The sequence below is a fragment of the Thermobia domestica genome, chromosome 3 (genome assembly GCF_964235325.1).
Source record: "Thermobia domestica chromosome 3, izTheDome1.hap1.1, whole genome shotgun sequence".
Classification (NCBI taxonomy): Eukaryota; Metazoa; Arthropoda; class Insecta; order Zygentoma; family Lepismatidae; genus Thermobia; species Thermobia domestica.
The window spans coordinates 264961683-264981741 of NC_137456.1; positions in this window are offsets into that span (position 1 = coordinate 264961683).

The window sequence follows — 20059 nt, forward strand, 5'->3', positions numbered from 1 at the left end:
TTACATAGGCCATCTCGGTAACTATTGAAGATACGAAAAAATGATATGAGAGCAATGTTGTTGGAAAATATGTTTTCTATCTAAAATGGAATTTTTGGAATTGCACCAACCGTTTGACCTCTACACTGGTAGAGTGTCCTATGGTAAAGAAAAATGCAACGATGCCACGTCTTTGTTGAATAACAATGAAGGGAAGTGCGTGTGGTTTGAAGTGTCCTCGAACAACAAAAATAGAAGGGACGGTCACAAGGAAGGATATGAGGAAGGATCACTCACAACATCAATCCAAGGCAGTGGCGTCACCATCAGAAGGGGAAAAGACAATTACGAAGAAGCAATTGCATTAAATTTGTTCATGGCAAACTGATATTAATTACTTAGTGATGTCAATCGAGACGAGAGAAGAGGACAATCGAATAAAATTAGAAAGGGCCTAAGTGCCAAGACTCAAAAGCCAGAGAAAAGTTGATAAACGTAAGTTATCGTAATACAAGTTAGACGGTACTGCGACCAGTTAAATCAAACAACAACTTTTAAGTTTTTAACACCTTACAAACGTTTTAACAAAAGAGACACTGACCAAAGCTTAAAACTTTACTTTATTTTAAATTATAATTTGTAACTGTTTCAGATATCTAGCATATCCTTCTTCAGACACGATCGAAATTAATGAAAATACAGACATATATATAAATGTTGTTATAACAGAGTTTAAATTCTTTAACCGTCATATATATAGTCACTGTTATAAAAAATTTTAAATTCTTTTAATAGTCATATATAGAGTCATTGTTGTACTTTTTTATTTTTATTTATTTACTTATTTATTTTTCTTTTATTTATCGAGGCCTTCAGCCAATCCTGTAAGTCTTCGTGTTCACTTTCCAATTAATCACTTCCTTCATTTCTGGTTCTTATAAGGGCCTTTTATTTTTATTTATTTATTTATTTTTTTCTCTATGTTATTCAAACTTCCTTGCCATGATTCATTAATTGGTAACCCCTGTGCAGTTCATCAGTTTATCTCTTCCTACCTTCTTTATCCAATCCGCTTCTTTCCACGTCCTTATTATCATTCTTTTCTCCATCTCCAATACTTTCGTCTTATCCTAATTAATTGCGTGATTCGTCTCCTTAACATGTTTGTATATGGCATTGGTATCTTTTTCTTCCTAACATCATCTTCATGTTGTTTTATCCTTTCTTTCATTCTCTTTCCTGTCTCTCCTATATATGACATATTGCAGTCCTCACACCATACCCTGTAAATGACCCCTTCTTCCTCTTCATTAATCTTTTTAGTTCCTTTTTTATTCTTCTTCTTTATTGATCTTAATAAATTTAAAATATAAAAAAATCTTAATAAATTATAATTTAAAATAAAGTTTTAAGCTTTGGTCAAGTGTCTCTTTTGTCAAAACAATTAATCCAAAGCCATGAATAGTCTTACTTACAAACATATTCTGTTTTGTATTAAGGCAACTTTGAACGATACAATTCAGGATTTAGGATTTTGATTTCTGGACTGTCGCTAACTAAGGCCATTTAGCCCGTCACGTATGGGAAAGATGACGTCCCTCGGCGAGCTCATAACTGATGAAAGGAAAAGAAAAAAGGATGGGGGAAGGAAGGAAACTGCCTGAGGCCATTATCTTAGGCACCATCCCGGGATTTGCATGGTGTGAATGAAGGACACCCAAATAAAAACTCACTCAAAATGACTGGCCAGAAAAAGCTGTTAGAATTTTACAGCCGAGTGCCCCACCGAGAATCGAACACGGGATCGCTCATACCAAAGGCAAAAGGGTTAGCGACTACGCCACGCGAGGCCATACGATACAATTCAATTCTACTTATTCTGGCACTAAAATCCTATCTCATTATTAAATTGTTGTAACGTCTAGAAACAGAAGCGTCAGTATCGTTACGTGTCTAGACCAGTTCAAAAGAAAGAGGTTAATTATCTCTTACACAGCCGCTGGTGTATAGGTAGCGTGCCTGTTTGCCACACGGCATTTGGGCAGGACAAACGTTGGTATGAGATTTTCTATGATGGGACATCTTGACTAAGGTTTTTTCCTGGTTTTCTTCAGTCCCTCCGGGTGCATGCCAGAATGGTCCACTGTCTCAGGCCAGAATCGCTTCATTCTCCAGTCCTAGACTCACCTAAAGGGCCGATGCGACCTCGGAGTGGAGACCTAATATCTACTTGTGTCATTTCTTAAAAGAAATAAATACATACATACATAAATACATAAAGATTCTCGGCTGATGAGCATCAATATTCATTTGCAGGTCTCGTCTCGACTCGTAAACTTGTTGCCTCATCTCATTTCATTGAATGATTGTCTACTGTCGTGTTTGAGTTTAGAAACTAGACGAGATACGAGAATGTTCTGGTCTCGTGAGAATTATTACTTACGTCATTGGAAAGGGATTTTAAAAGTGTAGAAGCCAGATATTTGAAATATACCATCCAACAGTCGTTTGATATGCAACACGGCATACCATCCTTGTTTCTTTGACAAATGAATGATATGAGGAGAAAGGACTGCGACACTCACACAAGAGATACCCAACCTAACATAACACTACACTTAACTTCAAGTCACCTACCTGTTGGAAGATCCTGAAAGAGATATAACAATTCTGGAACTGTGCTCAGCGTAGATGTTCGAAGTGGTATCCATCTTGCTATGCACAAATTATCATACAATGTCGGAAACTAGCTTAAATCTCTTGCAGAGTTTTAGTAATAATAGCAGAGCAGGCAACGTGAATATTGTGTTATAGAGTAGCAATTGTACGTAGGCGATAACTGTAAACAATCGATTTTATGTGGCCCCTCGAAAGTAAATCAAGCAGTGCTAAATCAGGCGATCTGGGTAACTATTCCACCAGACCTCGACGCTAGATCCGATGTCCGATCGGCATCATTTCCATGAAACTCTTGATGAAATGTATCTTGAAGGGATGTAAATTATGCTTGCGCAGAAATCCTGGGACATACTTTTGGCTGGTATCACTCTCTTGGTTCACCTTTGCGTTGGACTGCACGCAACTTTAGCCAGAATGCCAACGGGTATCCCACCGTCGGTTACGAATCGGGTGTGCCAGAGAGAGGTCAGTTCAAGACTCTGCCTGTATCCTTGAAGCGTGGCAATAACTTGCAATAATTATATGTAATGACAATGGGAGGTCTGGATGGCGGTGATGAGACTGTTCCGCAGCCGCACGTATACTCAAACCGAATTCCTGAAGGACCATTTTTGCTTTGTGGGCAGGTAAACGCATAGTTGCTGTTCTTCATACACAGAGAAACGTACAGACGCCAATTCAACACATCACTTGAATCCAACACGAAGTCAAAGAAACAGAACTAAACGGGAAGTGAAAGATGAGTGGCTTGTGCTTGTGTTTGATTACGTGAGACACTACCACTTGGGCAAAATAGACGTATCATGGTACTATGCTCATTTAAGAAAATCGCTCAGCGGTGCTTTCTGCAATATTTGACGATTTCCTTCCCTCCTCCTTCTGTCTACCTTCAACGGAATTTCCCATCACATAATGCACATTTGAACAGTTACCGTGTTCCAATTCAGGATTTTCCTTTTCCTTTCTGGATTCATTTCATTTCGACTGTTTCCCAGTCTCTATACTGTTCGCCGAAGCTCCGTTAGCCCTTCCCGTTGGTCTAGTGGCTAGCAAGTGGGTCTTTGGTGTACGGGATCCCTGGTTCTATTCTCGGTGGGAGAGACTTTGGAATTTTAACTGTCCTAGATATATATTTTGTATGTGTCCCTGTTGAATTTAGGAAAGATTAAACACACCTTGTGTACGAGGCAACTCTGGGTTGCTCAGGAAACTGATGTATGATCGGTGGATCTTTTTTTCTTTTTTTAAAAAAAAAAGAAAGTCGGTAACGCGTCTGACTACGATACAGACCATTCATGCGGTCATGGTTCAAACCTCGGTCAGGACATTTCCTTATTTTTAGCTCTCTCGTGTCTTGCGACACTGAGGTGAATTCAGCCACTTACTAAATTGCGTAACAGTGTTCCTTGAACCACTACTCTTTTTATGTTCTATAATTTATTTAACAAGTAGATGACGAGGAATGGTACCCCTTGCATGAATTGCATTCTCTTGATGTCATAGAGTAGTTTAAACGAACAAGTATGGTATGCCATGTCGCCCATCAAAAGACTACTGAGATGGTATATTTCAAATAGTTTTCCTCTACATTTTTAAATCCCTTTCCAATGACATAAATAGTATTGCTCACGAGACCAGAACATTCACGTGTCACGTCTCGTTTCGAAAACTCATACACGCCACTAAACAATAATTCAACGAAATGAGTTGAGGCAGCAACAAGTTTAAGAGTGAAGCCAAGACCCCCAAATGAATAATGATGCTCACCAGCCGAGAATCTTTATTTATTTATTTGTTAAAGGAAATGACACAAAAAAAGATCGGGCATCAACTCCAAGGTTACATCGCCCTTTAGGTGAGTCTAGAATTAGAAAAGGAAGCAGCCATGGCCGAGTGAAATTGTTCATCCCAGCATGCACCCGGGGAGACTGAGCAAAACCAGGAGAAACCCTAGTCATTATGCACCGTCGAAGCAGGGTTCCAGGAGTGTACCACCTACCAAATACCATGCGGAAGGCAGGCACGCTACTTCTACACCAGTGGCTGGGTACGATATAATTAATCCGCCCCTTTTGAACTTGTCAAAAAATGTGAAAAAAACTGTTTCTCTTTCTAGACGAGACAACGATTAAATAATGAAACAGGATTTAGGGGGCTAAAGGGGGAAGTTGCTTCCCCACTTTTTTTGAAGTGACCCCTTAATATATATAGTTTCATTTAGAAATGTAAAGTTTTCGTTTGTATTACTGGTTCATAGAAAAAAATGTACCATATAATATTTGCCGTTGCGTGAGTAAGTATTGAATATTTGTCTTCTCCTGCACTTAACAAAGCTACAGAAATTGCGTTTTAATTCCAATTCAAAGCAAGTAATATTGCAATTGCGTATTTCTTTAAATATCGTAGCACGTTGCTTGTACTATTTACTGTTTTCCATTTTCTAAAAGTAATAACATACATGTAATACCATGTTGAAATTGAAAATGTAAGTTGTTCATTGAATCCTAGTTTCATTATACAACTGTAAGTTTTGTAACTTCTATAAAACAAGCCTCATTATTGATTACTATGATTAATATTATCCTTCTTATTTATTTGTTTGGCAAATTTGTTATTAAATAATCTGATCATACAATTCTTCAGAAAGAATTTTATTATGTTCATAAGAAAGGAATCAAATTTCTTCTTATACTTTCGTTGTTTAAGAGTACAAAATGCTAGTACCTACTTCTCTTTCTCTTGTCAATTTACTTAATAAAATATGAAATACGATATACGGTATTTTAAGTGAATAATATAGTATCCTATTAGTTACACAATCTTTCGTCAAACAAAGTATTAGGAGCAACCAGGAAAACTAACATTGATATAAAATATTCAGATAATGTTTTGTCGACTCATTTTTATCGTCCAATTGCCGCCACTGAATTGAATTGTATCCATCAAAATGTCTTAGTACCAAGCAAAATACGTTTGTAAGGAGTTTAAAGCTTAAATGCTTATGGTTCTGTTTTGAAGCAATCACATGGTCGCAGTACCCGTTTGACTTGTATTACGGTAACTGATGTTCATCGACTTTTCTCTGGTTTTTGAGTCTTGGCACTTAGGATCTTTGTAAGTTTTTTCGATTGTCCTCTTGTCTCGTCTCGTTGGCATCATTTCGTGAACAAATTCAATTCACCTGCTTTATCGTACCTGTCCCCCTCCCCTTCTGAAGGTGACGCCATTTCCTTGGATTGATGTTGTGTGTGATTCTTCTTCATATCCGTCAATTTTATTCTTCTTGCACCAGAATACTTCAAACCACACGCACTTTCATTCATTATTATCCACCAAAGCCGTTTCAAGAATGCATTTTTTTACCATTGGGCGCAATACCAGTATAGAGCCCAAAGGGTTGTTCCAATTCCAAAAAATCCAAAACACATATTTTCGAACAACATTGCTTTCTTATCATTTTTATGGTATCTTCAATAATTACCAAGATGGCCTATGGGACACCCTGATAATATTTTGCTATCTTCATATAGACTTATTATTACGTATGAATACAAAGCCGAATATTTGTTTGTTTATTTATATATTTTTGATCACAGTTAAGATTTGAGAAAGGTCAGTGTAATTGAAATGCTCATCCAAGTTCCAGGGACTAGCAGCGACGTAACTAAACTAGTTGTCGCCCGGGGTAAGAACTCCCGTTAGTGCTCCCCCTTGACTAACCAAACAAAACAAAGAAACAAAACGCTCCCTGACTACACCTGATACTGGCATCACACAGTAATCCTTCTATTCCATTTTTTATTTAAGTAGTAAATCTTGATTTGAAAATTATAGTACCGAATATGATTTTTAGTACAAGATAAAATACCAAACTAATTAGTATTTGATTGCCAAATAATACGACAGTAACATGCTGGACATATTCTTATGGTCTTAACATAATAACTGCAAATCACAATGTATTTGGAATTAAATCATTCTGCATGTGTGTAGAATGAATCAACGATATGTTGCTGTAGAATAGAATATTTAATTATGACAAACAGTTAAGCTGTTGTGTCAAGTATTACACTCAGACATTTTGCAAATCTCTTAAATCGATCTAAGTTAAATGAAAACACAAAAAGACTGGAACTAAAATTTAACTTTCCGGCTCTTCTGGCTGCAAAGATTTTTACGTCCTCAAAAGATAGCTGTTTCCATATGATCCTAAGGTTGGTGGGTCATTGTTGTCCTGTTAAGATAAAATATTTTTTTAATGACTTTAGTTTTGTAAACTTCTTTTCTTGCCTTATAGTGAAAACAAATATTTGCGCAGTTTTGCGCCCGCAATCTGGCGCCCGGGGCACAAGCCCCATGTGTCACTCCTTAGTTACGTCACTGGGGACTAAGAGTTTATTGTCCATTGGTCCAGGGAAGGGGGCGAATACTAAGAAAAGATGGACGGTACAAAAATAATTTTTTTATCATTTCTGAAGGACATTTTAACCTTAGTTTTTAATATTGGTGGCTAATAATCGCTGCGGACTGCTTAATGCTCATTTTGATCATGGTTGTTAGTCCATTTGTAATTCAACATTTTCGATTCTATCCTGAGTGATTTCGGTTCTTCTTCTTTTTTTTTGAATAATGATTTGTGTTTTCACTTTTCAATGGTACTTTGCTTTTTATCGGAAAATAAAGCTACGAAACCTGAAAGAAGATTAGAGGCAAGCGAAGATTAGAGGCAAGTTTCTTTCGATTTCTGGACAGCATTTCGAAAGTGATTATCATATAAATGTTGAAGTGAGGGAGTAGACAATACGAGTTACTTTTAACGAAGCATTTGCAAATCGACAAACATTTGAAACTATAAGTTTATTTTACTTGATTGCAGTAACTTAATAGCTAAGTTAAAATAAAATGGATACCGCTTCTTCGGTTATGGGTCTGAGTTAATGTATTTCAAAATTTATTTGAAAATAATTAGTTTTCACTCAGTATGGGCGTATATAACTCAAAAGGATAACTATAATCTAAATCGAAATTGTAGTCGAAAGCTTATTAGGATTATAAGTGACACTTTTTTGTGTTAATCGCAGCAGCGTAAACATATGCTCAGTGGATTATAACAGTATAAAAATCATTATCAATCCATTGCCTCGTATTAAATTTAGATGGAGCGATGTGTGTAAACATTTGGTAATAGTCCTAATACAAAGTAGAGATCAGATTGTTATTAGTTACTTATGTTCAGGGATACATCAACGGAGGTGGTCCGAGAGTTTGGATATCCCAGAACCTTTAATTTTTAAGAAACTTAGCACAATTTCTGGGAACAAACATAAAAAAACTATTTGCATTGTGCAGGTTACTCTGAAAAACCTTCGAACCTAAAAGAAAAATCTTGGATGCCCCACTGCTTGTGTTTACATTTGTTACTCATTGCCTGACTTTGAACGTCTATGTTGGAAAGAGACCTGAAAGGATTGAGTTCTTTTATAGACCTAAAGGGTACTGAAAATTGCTTTTGCTGGGGGACCTGATTTTAAAGTTTCGCCACTAGATCGAAGACAAACTAAATGTCAATTAAGGTACACACTTTTGTTATTTGTTGTGTATTAAACAAGTTCAGCAAAATTAAATAAAAAATGTTTTTAGATAAACTATCTCAAGAATGTTTCAATGGACTAGCTTCGATTATCATTAACAATGGCTTACTCAATTAAATGAATACATATCCAGAAAAAGCCACAATTATTGTGTCTTTATAACATGAACTTTTCAGAAACAAAGAAAACGAGGAATGAAAGTAATTACCATAATCGTATCACAAAAAAAAATATGTAAATATGCTTTTAATGAATCATGAGAGCATATCCCTTTATCAAAATCAAACTTGCGTTAATGTTAAACATGAATCTCATGAGCCTTATTCTGTTGCGACTTTTATGTTCCAATTATACTTGTCAAAATGCATCTTAGTTAGTTATAGTTGGGTCTTGTGCTTATTTAATAAAAAATACTATTAATTATTAAAATTGGAAGTTAGTTTGATATTCACCCACAGTCAATTAGTTATAATTTCACCATTTTTCATTAGTAGTCACAGGGAGACTACAGATATTGAAGAAATTTGCAATTGTAACAATTACTTTACCACTTTTTGTCAATTACAAATTTCTACTCTTATTTTATAATTTGGTGGGGGCGCCTAAATATTGTTTGTTTACACCTATGAAATGTATAAATCGTCCCTGGACTTAAGGCTGCAAATGGAATCTACTCTCTGAACGTTTAATGTATTCTAGAAGTCTTTTTTGCTATCTACTACCTTTCTATCTAATACTATTCTACTTAATTAAAAGGTGGAAAAGAGAAAGTTGGAGGAAACGGAAGAACCCCAGGAGAAACCTACGCAGACAGTGTTTGTCTACCACGATGTTCACTTGAGGTGAACTGGGATCGAACCAATTTGTTCTATTATTATTATTGTTGTTGTTAAAACTTCTGACTATATATATATAGGGTGATCCATAAACCTTACTACAGTGGATTATTTTGAAAACAAACATAATTAAAGCAAATCTGACTAGCGGAGGGCGGGCTTGGGTAAAGGAGTTACCGATTGAAGCATGCGTGGTGAATGGCGGCCATCTTGGATCCAGGTTAATTTTTTTTTTCAAATGGGGAGGTAGGTATCTGACACATCAATTAACACTGAGCTTTGCAGGAGTCCCGCAAGCAGAAATGAGTTATCATATCCCGTTGCAAATTTATGATGCCCTTAAGTCCCACCTACAGGATGTGTCCCACATGTTGTCCGTCCATTGCAACACACAATCGAAGTCTCTAATCCATTCCTCCTGAGCACGTAACAACACAGCGGGGTGATGCCATCACAGGCGTCCTAAATATGTCCGTGCAGATGTGCATCATGCGGAATCTTCTCCTGGCACGCCAGGTGTTTTAAGTGTCCCTATAAAAAAATCAAAGGGAGTGAAGGCCGGCGACTGGGCTGGCCACTCCAAAGGGTCTCGGCGATCGATACAACGTCAAGGAAAATGCAGATCCAAGCATTCCCGCATAGGCAACGCATAGCGCGGTGGCGTACATCCTGCTGAAAATATCGCGGCAAGGTGGTATCAGGGCGGAGAAACAAGGGAAACACCAACTCCTTTAACATGTCCAGGTATCGGACTCCATTTAGGGTATCAGGAATGAATAAGGGTCCTATGATGGACGTGTTCCATATGCCACACCACACCATGATATGAGCAGGAGTAACCCTCTTACATTGATTGATCGCATGTGGGTTTTCATCTGACCAATATCGCATGTTTTGGCGATTCATTTCCCTATCCAAATAAAAGTTTGCCTCGTCTCTGAAGAGAACGCTGGCTGGGAAATGTACATCTCGGTCATATTGTGACAATGCCCAACTGGCGAATTCCATGCGCTGGTCTAGACCATCCTCTGAACGGTCAAGGACAAGCTGCAGCTTGAAAGGATGCCACTTGTTTGTATGGAGAATCCTCAAAACGGAAGCACATGGTAGGCCTGTTATCGCTGATGGTTGTCTTGTGCTGCACTTCGGACGTTTCACTCGCGGCAAGCAAAATTGTGGATGTCTCCACATCTCTCGCGGTTCATGGGGGACGTGACCGTGGTCTGTCGGCAACATTACCAGTTACACTGAATTTCCTAATGAGGTAGTTAACAGTGTTGTGGCTTATTGCAAGTCTGTCGTTGTGGCGCGCGTTGAAGTCCTGGGCAATCACAGGACTGCTTCTTTCCCCAGACATTAGGATTATCTCAATTCTTTCCTGCTTCGTCAGTGCCATTTCGCTCCACTTGCAAGAAAACAGAAAACCGTCAACTCTGGTGAGTCATAACATTGGAACGGGATACGATATCGCATTTCTGCTTGCGCGACTGCATTCCGCTGCAAAAAGGAGTGGTAATTGATGTGTCACCTGCCTATCTTCTCATTTGAAAAAAATAAGCTGGATCCAAGATAGCCGCCATTCACTACGTATGCATCAATGGGTAGCTCCTTTACCCAAGTCCGCCCTCCGCTAGTCAGATTTGCTTTAATGATGTTTGTTTCCAAAATAATCCACAGTACTAAGACTTATTGGCCACCCTATATATATCTATAATATATATATATATATATATATATATATATATATATATATATATATATATATATATATATATTATTTGGTATTGTAAATACAGAGTTACGGAAGAACGATGTACTAGAGCTAGACATTTTGGAAATGAGGGCAAGTAAAGGAATGGAGAAAATTGGCTGAGTGTAACATAAACTCACTGAGGAGGCAAGCAAATGTAATAAAATCTAAGTTTAATATTTCACGGTTATGCTTCGAGGTTATGAATGAAGGGAGGCGAAAATGATGATGGAAAAGTAGTGGAACCAAGCGGAAGGAAATGAGATAAACAAGAGGAAACCAACGTAAACGTTACTTGTTATTTCAAATTCAACTTGAAAATAGCCGAGATCGAACTAAGGACATTACACACTTGAGATGTATACTCTATCATTGAGGTACCATGGCCTATCCGATCTTTAAAGAAGTGTTGTCTAAAGTTGATAGACAAGAACAGAAAAAGGTAACGATTTTGCTAATGAATTACATTCTTACTTCAATGCGAGAGACTGGTTGCACCATTTGCATAGAAGGATTTTTATGACGAAATATCTGCCAGTCATCGTAGAAGTCGTGTATTTATGATGATAATAAGTAATTCGATAAGTGGAAAAACAAGAACGTTCCACGATTTTTAAGAATTTCTCTACATGAAACATTCTGCTGAAGGTTGCTAACTACTGCACCTTCAATAATAAATGTGATCTGATGTCGTATATTAATTATAATGTGTATTGGAATGTTACAATTGATATTTTGTTATAAGTGTAATTTGAAAGAAGTCGTAATTCCTCGCACCAATGAAGTACATGCGTAGGCATTGATATAATTATAAAAGTAGGCTGTAGTTAACAACACTTCAACAGGAAATAATGTAATGTAGTAGTAATTTAGATTACAACCAGATTCCTTATGCACCTCAAGCTTGAAATAAAGAAATAATTAATTTATATTTAAAAAAAGTATGGTTATAGTATGGAACAAAGAGCTCGGTGGAATTTAATGTGATTCAAAAATACTTTGATACTCCTAATACTATTGTAATTTATAGTAATTTGAATAATCAATATGCAAAAGTATTTACACATAACTGCAAGAAAATAACAAAAAACTTGAATTCAATGGCAAGCTGCTAGTAAAATTTGCTCATTTAGAAAACAAATTATTTTATTTATTCGTAGAAGTCCAATACATAATTTGCCGAGGTATGTAATAAAAGCGGAGACTAAAATATTTACAATAAATACGTTAGTTGATGAATATGTATTAGTTGATCTAGTATGTATTGAAACAGCTAATCCCGAAACTTTGTTGTAGCGAATGGTTTCCTCGTAATATTATTATTCGAGCGAGTGTTGCGAAGCTTCCACCATTTGACTCGACCAGTATTTCTGTGTATGCTAATTTGTCCGTCTGTCTATTTGCCGAGGACCTCAATCCCTTGAGCTTTAAGGGCTCTGGGCTCCACAAAGTTGAAATGGGCCTCCTAATGCTTTGACAAAACTTTGTTTATAACTTCTTTGGGAAAATCTGATTGTCCCCACAGCTTGGAGTTAAAATCTGACTCGAATAAAGGACTCAATTTACCCCCTTCCCAATGTAGAAAAAAGTTCAAAGAAAATTTTCGTGAAAAAGATGTTCGAATTTCGTATAATTTTTTAATTTTATTTTTTTTATTTTCTATTTTATTTATATTTTTGAGGCTTCACAAACATTCTCTCTGTACAGATCTTCACGTTCTCGGGCCTACAAATCATATAGCCCTATCACTTTGGGCTCGGCCCGGGGTTGGGCCGTAAATTTTCAAATATTCAACCATATTTCCTTTACCATATACCATAGGCCTTTTTGGGCCTAACTTCGTAATTATACTGTACAACGATATATCTATATATTACACGTTTTTTCTCGAGAACTTTTAAAGCACAACTGCAAAATTAGGTATATACTTCTCATTGCTGTAAACAAAAATACAATCTTGCATTAATTATTACGTTTCCGTGATTCGGGTTTATTTAGGGCTCATGCGACTACCAGACGAGCTCAGGCAGGGCTCGGGTTCAAATACTGAAACATATTTCGCACTCGGGTCGGGCCTCACATTGTGAATTAACCAGCCGGCCCTGGCACGGACTAAAAATTCCGACCAGTGCAGAACTCTATGTCTCTGTATGTATTTAAAATCTGTAAAGAATAACGTAATGGACTCTACGACATTTCTTTTCATAGAGTTTCACTACAACTGTTATAATAATCATAAGTATGCGTATTCTGCGATAGCCGACAAAATAAATGGCAACAATTCCTTTTGCAAATATAATTCGATTCTGATATGATATTATAGTTTTTCTTTATTCTTGCCTTTATTGCTTTTATTAACTTTGAAACTCCCACTTTTGTGCACGTATATGCCAGGTTTAATTCTTTATATCTTTGCAAATTAAAGCTGATATCAACTATTTAATTATGATACAAACTTGTATAAGACGCATACTTTCGGTTTTAAAACAGTGTGTAAAATATTTCCAAAATATGAATCTCAATAAGAATCATTACGAACTTAAAAACATTGATTTTTTTGCCGTAATTTTTCACTTGTAAAGCGTGTCTTGCATTGAGACTGCATATAAGCTGTCCAAATTGGATATTTCTCTCATAATATGTCTGCGGAAGGCTATGTTACATAGCCGAAACTATAACACAAATATACAATCTTAAAATATATATACTGCTTTGGACAATAGGAGTTTTATTAGCAACCTTGAATTTTGCAAAGCTGCAATGAATAATTTACAAATTCATAATTTCTTAGTTCATAAATGCTATCATTATGAAATAGATTTTCCTCAGTGAGCTACGCAAAAACAAAAGTATTATAAATGTATTGAACATTTAACGCAATTTAGTTTAATTTTAAAAGCTTCTGAAAATTGAAAGCTAATTATAAAGTGAATACTTAATTTCAGACGAATCAATATAAAGAATGCTGCTAGTACAAGACAAAGCTATCTACAGTTTCCATTGAAAGAAAAAAAAAGAAAATTACCACCAGATAGCAACCAGATTGGTAACCAAATGAAATAATGCTTCCGAAGGAATACTTGAATTTCGGAAGACAAAAGAAAGGAAATTATCAAATTCATCTCCTTTAGCAATTCACTGAATTAGTGTCTAGTCAATAAAGAAACCTCCCTCATAACACCGAGAAATCGTTGTGAAGTTAATAGGCAATTAAACTTAGATAAATTCATATTAATGGAAAATTACATTTTTCCCCGTGATATACTAAGTACGGATGCGCACTAGACAAAGCTAAAAGCTGAATACCCTATTTAACCTTTAGAGACTGCATATATGTAGTCATCGTACAATAACTAATCATTTAGCTTCCATTTGAGAGGATGTAACATCCATAGGCTCCTAAAAGAACTATGCTATTGGAGTAAAGTGAGAAGGGAATTATTTAAAAGTGCATCCCCTTAATGCCAAGTTGTCTAATTCCAAATTTGAAATTTTACGTGAATAAATTTGAAGCTCAATATCTCAAGAACAATACATATTTCTGTTACGTTGGCAACTAACACCATAACTATGTAGTTTATACTTTTATAGTTTAATATTTACACTTTTTTAAAGGTATCTTTAGAAATGAATGTAAATTTCAGTCCATTATATAATTTTTTGTAACTAGGGCACTTCTCATCTAAATAGTCAATTTACTGTAATATACTATGCAAGATAGTTGTATATCCGTATCATAATATTGTGATATACAACAAGTGTTACATTACATATTTTTAATAACTTATTTGGTTATATATTTTACATTTGCTTCTGCTGATTTGTTTCAATCTGGTTTCTTTTCTCCGAGCAAAGAAATGGGAGCTCATAACAAGGATATATGTTAGTTTTCTCATCATCAATGATGAAGTGGGTCAAACCACGGTTATTCTTCGAGAAACAATGTAGTGAGAGAACACCGTGGCGGAGAACATTAAAAAAATTAAATGAAATCTTTGAGTTTTACGTCCCACGCGTATGCCGGTTACCGGACAACATTCAGAGATAGAAGAGGGAGAAAAATAAAAAATAAGGACAAAGGGAGATATATTCAGATATACAATGTTAGAAGTGAGAAATACATAAAAAAAGGCATCCATATTCTGAGAAAAATTGTAATTTCCTAAGCGTAACAGTCAAAATATTGACATGTGGGGTTTTTGTACATTTGTGTGGGAGTTATGACCATTTCGAAGTGTGGGACTTTCGTCCATTTGTGTGGGAGTTATGACCGTTTGGATGTGTGGGAGTTTTGTCCATTTGTGTGGGAGTTTTGTCCATTTATATGAGGATTGTGATCATTGCTATGTGTGGGAGTGTTGTCCATTTGTGTGGGAGTTATGACCGTTGGGAGTTATGACCGCTTACGTATGTGAGGGTTTTGGCTGTGGGAATTTTGACCTTTCGTGCATTTATGAGATTTGACCGTTTGTGTGGGAGTTATGATCGATTGTGTGGGCGTTTTGACATTTTCTGTGTGTGGAAGTTATGACCGTTTGTGTGGGCGTTTGGACATTGTAACATTTCTCCAAGAAAAAAAAACTTTAGTCTGGACACTGAAACAGCTGATTAGTAATTTCCGCATACAGTTAGCAACTATGATATATGTTAGTAGGTCAGGTTCAATGAACATTGTGCTTCGTTTGTTCATCGAGTTAACAGCGCCACCTATGAACTGTGGTCGAAATGTCAACCCGCGATTAGCGTCAGAACAGAAGAAAAGGTAATCGTCGACGGATCTAAAATTACTCTTTGGAAATAAGAATACAAGTTAGCAATTGTAATGGTTAAATGGATTAGAAGTAAATTTTGTGAATAGTGTTGGAAAATAATTTAAGATCCGCTTGTGAAGTGGTGTGAAAGCAAAGCCTGAAATGTGAATAATTATATAATCGTATTGTAAGTGTGTATTTGATGTGGCATGTTCAACGGAACCGTAAGTATGTTCTAAATTCTAACCTTTTTATTTTTGCGCCATTTTGGACCGATTAATACTTCGATTCCGGGGGATATGTTCATCGGATCACACGCAACTATTTCTTTAGTTATATTGAAATTAACATTTAAATTACTTGAAATATTTTTGGATTTAATATCGAAAGCTTTAAATTATTATTTGGATAGAATTAATTCATGGGCGTTAAATTGTGGAATTGTTCACACCGCTATCAAAAGAATTGAAAGGGGAAGATTTCAATTTAAGTGTTGTTTGTTAAGTGTAAAATATATATTTAGTTGTTGCTATTATTCTAGTTGTTACATATATTGGAAATAAATTGTTAATCATATTGAAATTTACTGAATACTTCTTGCTCACTAAATCATTTGCCTTCAGTTCCGCATCAAAGGAGATTACATTAAACCCTTTCGAGAATAGCAGTGTACCCGTTATGGCGCATTACTGCTACATACAAATTAAAAGTTACCTTTTCTTCTGTTCTCGGTAACAAACTTTGATGCATGAGGGAATCGAACCTGTTTTTATTGAAGGCAAACAACTTGATTTAGTAGGAATTATATGCTGGGTAATATTCTTTGTGTTTGGTTTAGGCAGATAACTAGAGAAAAAAAAGAAAATGAGTATTTATAATGCGCAGAGAGGGTTACGAGTTAACCAATTACGGCGTGCGACAGTACCTTACGTTCCGGTGGCAGACCCACCCCTTATAGTTTTTGATAACGAGAATCATGAGGAGGGGAGAGAAAGACAGCCAGTTGCGGCTAACATAGAGAGACATTGGAATCAACCAGTGTTGCGAGCTCCCATAGTTTGTAATTTCCAGAAGCAATTTTCTGAAAGTATTTTTCGCTCTTTAGAAAAACAAATTAGTGAAGTACCGGAAATAGATGGAACGGATGGGTTGTTGGTTTGTCATTTCCTATTAAAGCTTGATATGTTAATTGTTAAGGAAATAGCTCCTGTAGAAGCTATTTTAGTTTCAAGTCTTCAGAAATGTAGAAAACAAGCTTACGAGGAATTACAATGTTTACTTACTATCACTACAGATTGGGAACATATTTGTCATTCGTTATTGGTTAAGTTTGTAACTCCTTTGGTAAATACTGAATTTATGAAATCGGTTTTGTATAGAGTTATGCGGGAAGACGAAAATTTATTAAATTTCATCCAAGAGAAGTTTAGTACTTTGAATATTTTGGAAATGGAAATGTGTGAGGAGGAAATATGTAAAATGATTAGTAATTTAGTAACTCCGGAAATTAGAAATTTGTTATTAATTTTAAGTGTTCCGAAAACAATACATGAGTATGTAGACTTCGCTGAGAGTTTTGAAATTAATGAAAAGTATAGTCAAGATTATAAAAGGGTTATAAGGAAGGACAATATGCCTCCCCCGAGATTTAAAGCCCCTCTAAGGAGTATGAACACTCGCCAAACAACGGAGAATAGAACATTTAAGCATAGAGGAAATTTTTCGAGATCAAATTACGCTTTAGGATTTCATAGTGCTTCAAACTCAATCAAGGAAGACGGTAATGATGGAACATTATTACAGTTACCTGTTAGCATTTGCCATACGTTGTTTCCCTGTATCATTGACACGGGATCAAGTTTAAATTTCGTCGAGGAAAAGGTTTTAGAGGCAATTCGAACAAAATGTCAACCTGTGGTTAAGCAAGTAAATTATTCCGTCACTATAATGAAAGACAAGGAACTAGTAGTGCATGAATTGGTACAAATTATATTTTTCATTAATGGTGTTCGGTTTTCTGCCTGTTTTGGTGTAGTGAAACATCCAAAACTTAAAATATTAATTGGAATAAACTTTCTTCGCGAAAATTTTGCTCATATTAACGTTAATGCTCAAGAACTTTGGTTTGAGAAAGTGAATCTTAAAGTTGGATTAAAACCTTTAGATTGGGAATCTTGTGTTATGAACAGTAAGCTGTGCGATTCTCCATATATTTTCAGGTCTGTCCGGAATGCCCCCAGGCAACTTGGCGCCTCAGCCTGGGAGTCCTACGGAGGTAACAGACCTGATTTTCCACAACATGCATCGGGCAGAGCAAAAATTCAAAATTCACCACAGCCAAGGAGTTTTGGGAAAAAGAGCCAAACCAGTAATGGTAGAGGAAGGAGGCAGAGAGGAGAAAAGGTTCCATTGGAAACTTCGTGCGTGGGGCTGATGTCGCCAGGAACATCGACGGCGCATGAGAATGTGGGAGAACCAGCTGGCTCCAGGGTTTCCAATCCTACGTATAGAGATATCTCAATGGAGGAGGATGAAATACAATCAAAAGGTATTAATGATTTTGAGAATATTGCTAATGAAAATTTAATTGATTATGTGAAAAATTTAGCTTTAGAATTTCAAGATGTTATAACGGAAAAATTAGGTCAGGTTAAGGACTATCAGTATGAAATACAGTTAACTGATCCTTCTCCTAGCATAACTTAGCCTTATTCAGTTCCTAAGCATAAATTGAAAGAAATTAATCAGTATATAGACAAATTAATAGAAACTGGCGTTGTTGAAGAGATTGATAGTAGTCCTTACATTTCACCATGTTTTTTGGTGACGAATAAGGACAATTCTAAAAGACTTGTCATAAATTATTTTTCTGTCAACAAGAAGTTGTTATTGACAGCTTATCCGTCACCTAATTTAGAGGGCATTATTTCTAATATTGGACGTCATAATCTGTATACAACGGTCGATTTAAAAAGTTCTTTTTTTCAAGTAAACATTAAGCCAGAATGTAGAAAAATAACTGCTTTTGCAACACATAATAGGCTATTACAAATGGTTAAGCTCCCGATGGGTTTAGCTGTTAGCCCATTTATTCTTTCTAGCTTAATGCATAAAATCTTTAGAGATCTAGAAGGTGACTATTTAGATATTTATTGCGACGATTTGATTATTCACACAGATTCAATAGAAAAGCATAAAGAAATATTAGAAAAAGTACTTAAACGTCTTCGTGAATGGGAGATTACTATCAGTCCTCATAAAGCAAAAATTTTGAAGTCAAAAATTAAAATCTTAGGATATGAATTCAGTAATGGGGAAATGAAAATAGATGAAGATAGAGTCAAAGTAATTAGAGATTTGCCTAAACCAAAGAACAAGCGTGCTTTAAATAAGATGTTAGGATTTTTGAATTACTATCTCAGATTTCTTAAAGATTATGCTGATTTGTTAACTACATTAAATGCAATGAGGTCTCCCTCAGTTCCATTTGTTTGGGGAAAGGAGGAGGATGAACTTTTAGAGAAAATTAAGGAAGCTATTATAAATCACGTGATTCTTAGAGTTCCAGATATGGATGCTCCTTTTGTAATCCATGTTGATGCTTCGACTAAAAATTATGGGGCCATATTAAGTCAATATGATGGAGAAGGTAAATTAAGAGCTGTTTATTTTCTTAGTAAACGTATACCCCCATCAGACTGGTCCAAGAGCATTTTTGAACTTGAATTGAGAAGTTTAGTTCACGCTCTTGATAAATTCGATATGTATTTACATAAAAAGTTCACGGTTTATTGTGATAATTCAGCTTTGACGTGGATTCTGCGAAATCATAAGCGTCAAAAGAAATATGGTTCCCTTATAGAAAAGGTTAGTAAATATCAGTTCGATATAGTTTATTTGCGTAGTGGACACAATAATTTAGCGGATTATATTTCTCGTATGAATAATTATATCGATTTTACCCCTCCTTCGAAGGACATTATGGAAATTGAGAAAGTAGATGGGAAGGATGTACATTTAAATTTTGTAAATTTTTGGAGAAATCCATTTTTCCATAGACCTTTGAGTGAGCATCAGCGACAGGATCCATCTTTGCGTACTATTATTCAAGAAATTGAGAGTCGTAAGAATAAACATCCTTATTTGATTAAAGATGGTGTATTGTTAAAGAAAACTAAGGGGAAACAATACGGTGGCTTAAGAGCGGTTGTTCCTGAATCACTTAAATATAGCATTATTAAATATCATCATGAAGACCCTGTGGGCGGTGGCCACAGTGGATCGCAACGTACGATTGCTAAAATAGCTAGTAGATATACTTGTAAAGATTTATTTCCAAGTATTCGAGAGTTTATACAAAAATGCCAAATTTTTCAATTTTGTAAAGACAGTAATACCACTCAATATGGTACTTACTACTCACATAAAGAGAAATATCCGAACAATTCCGTATATTTAGATATAATGGGTCCC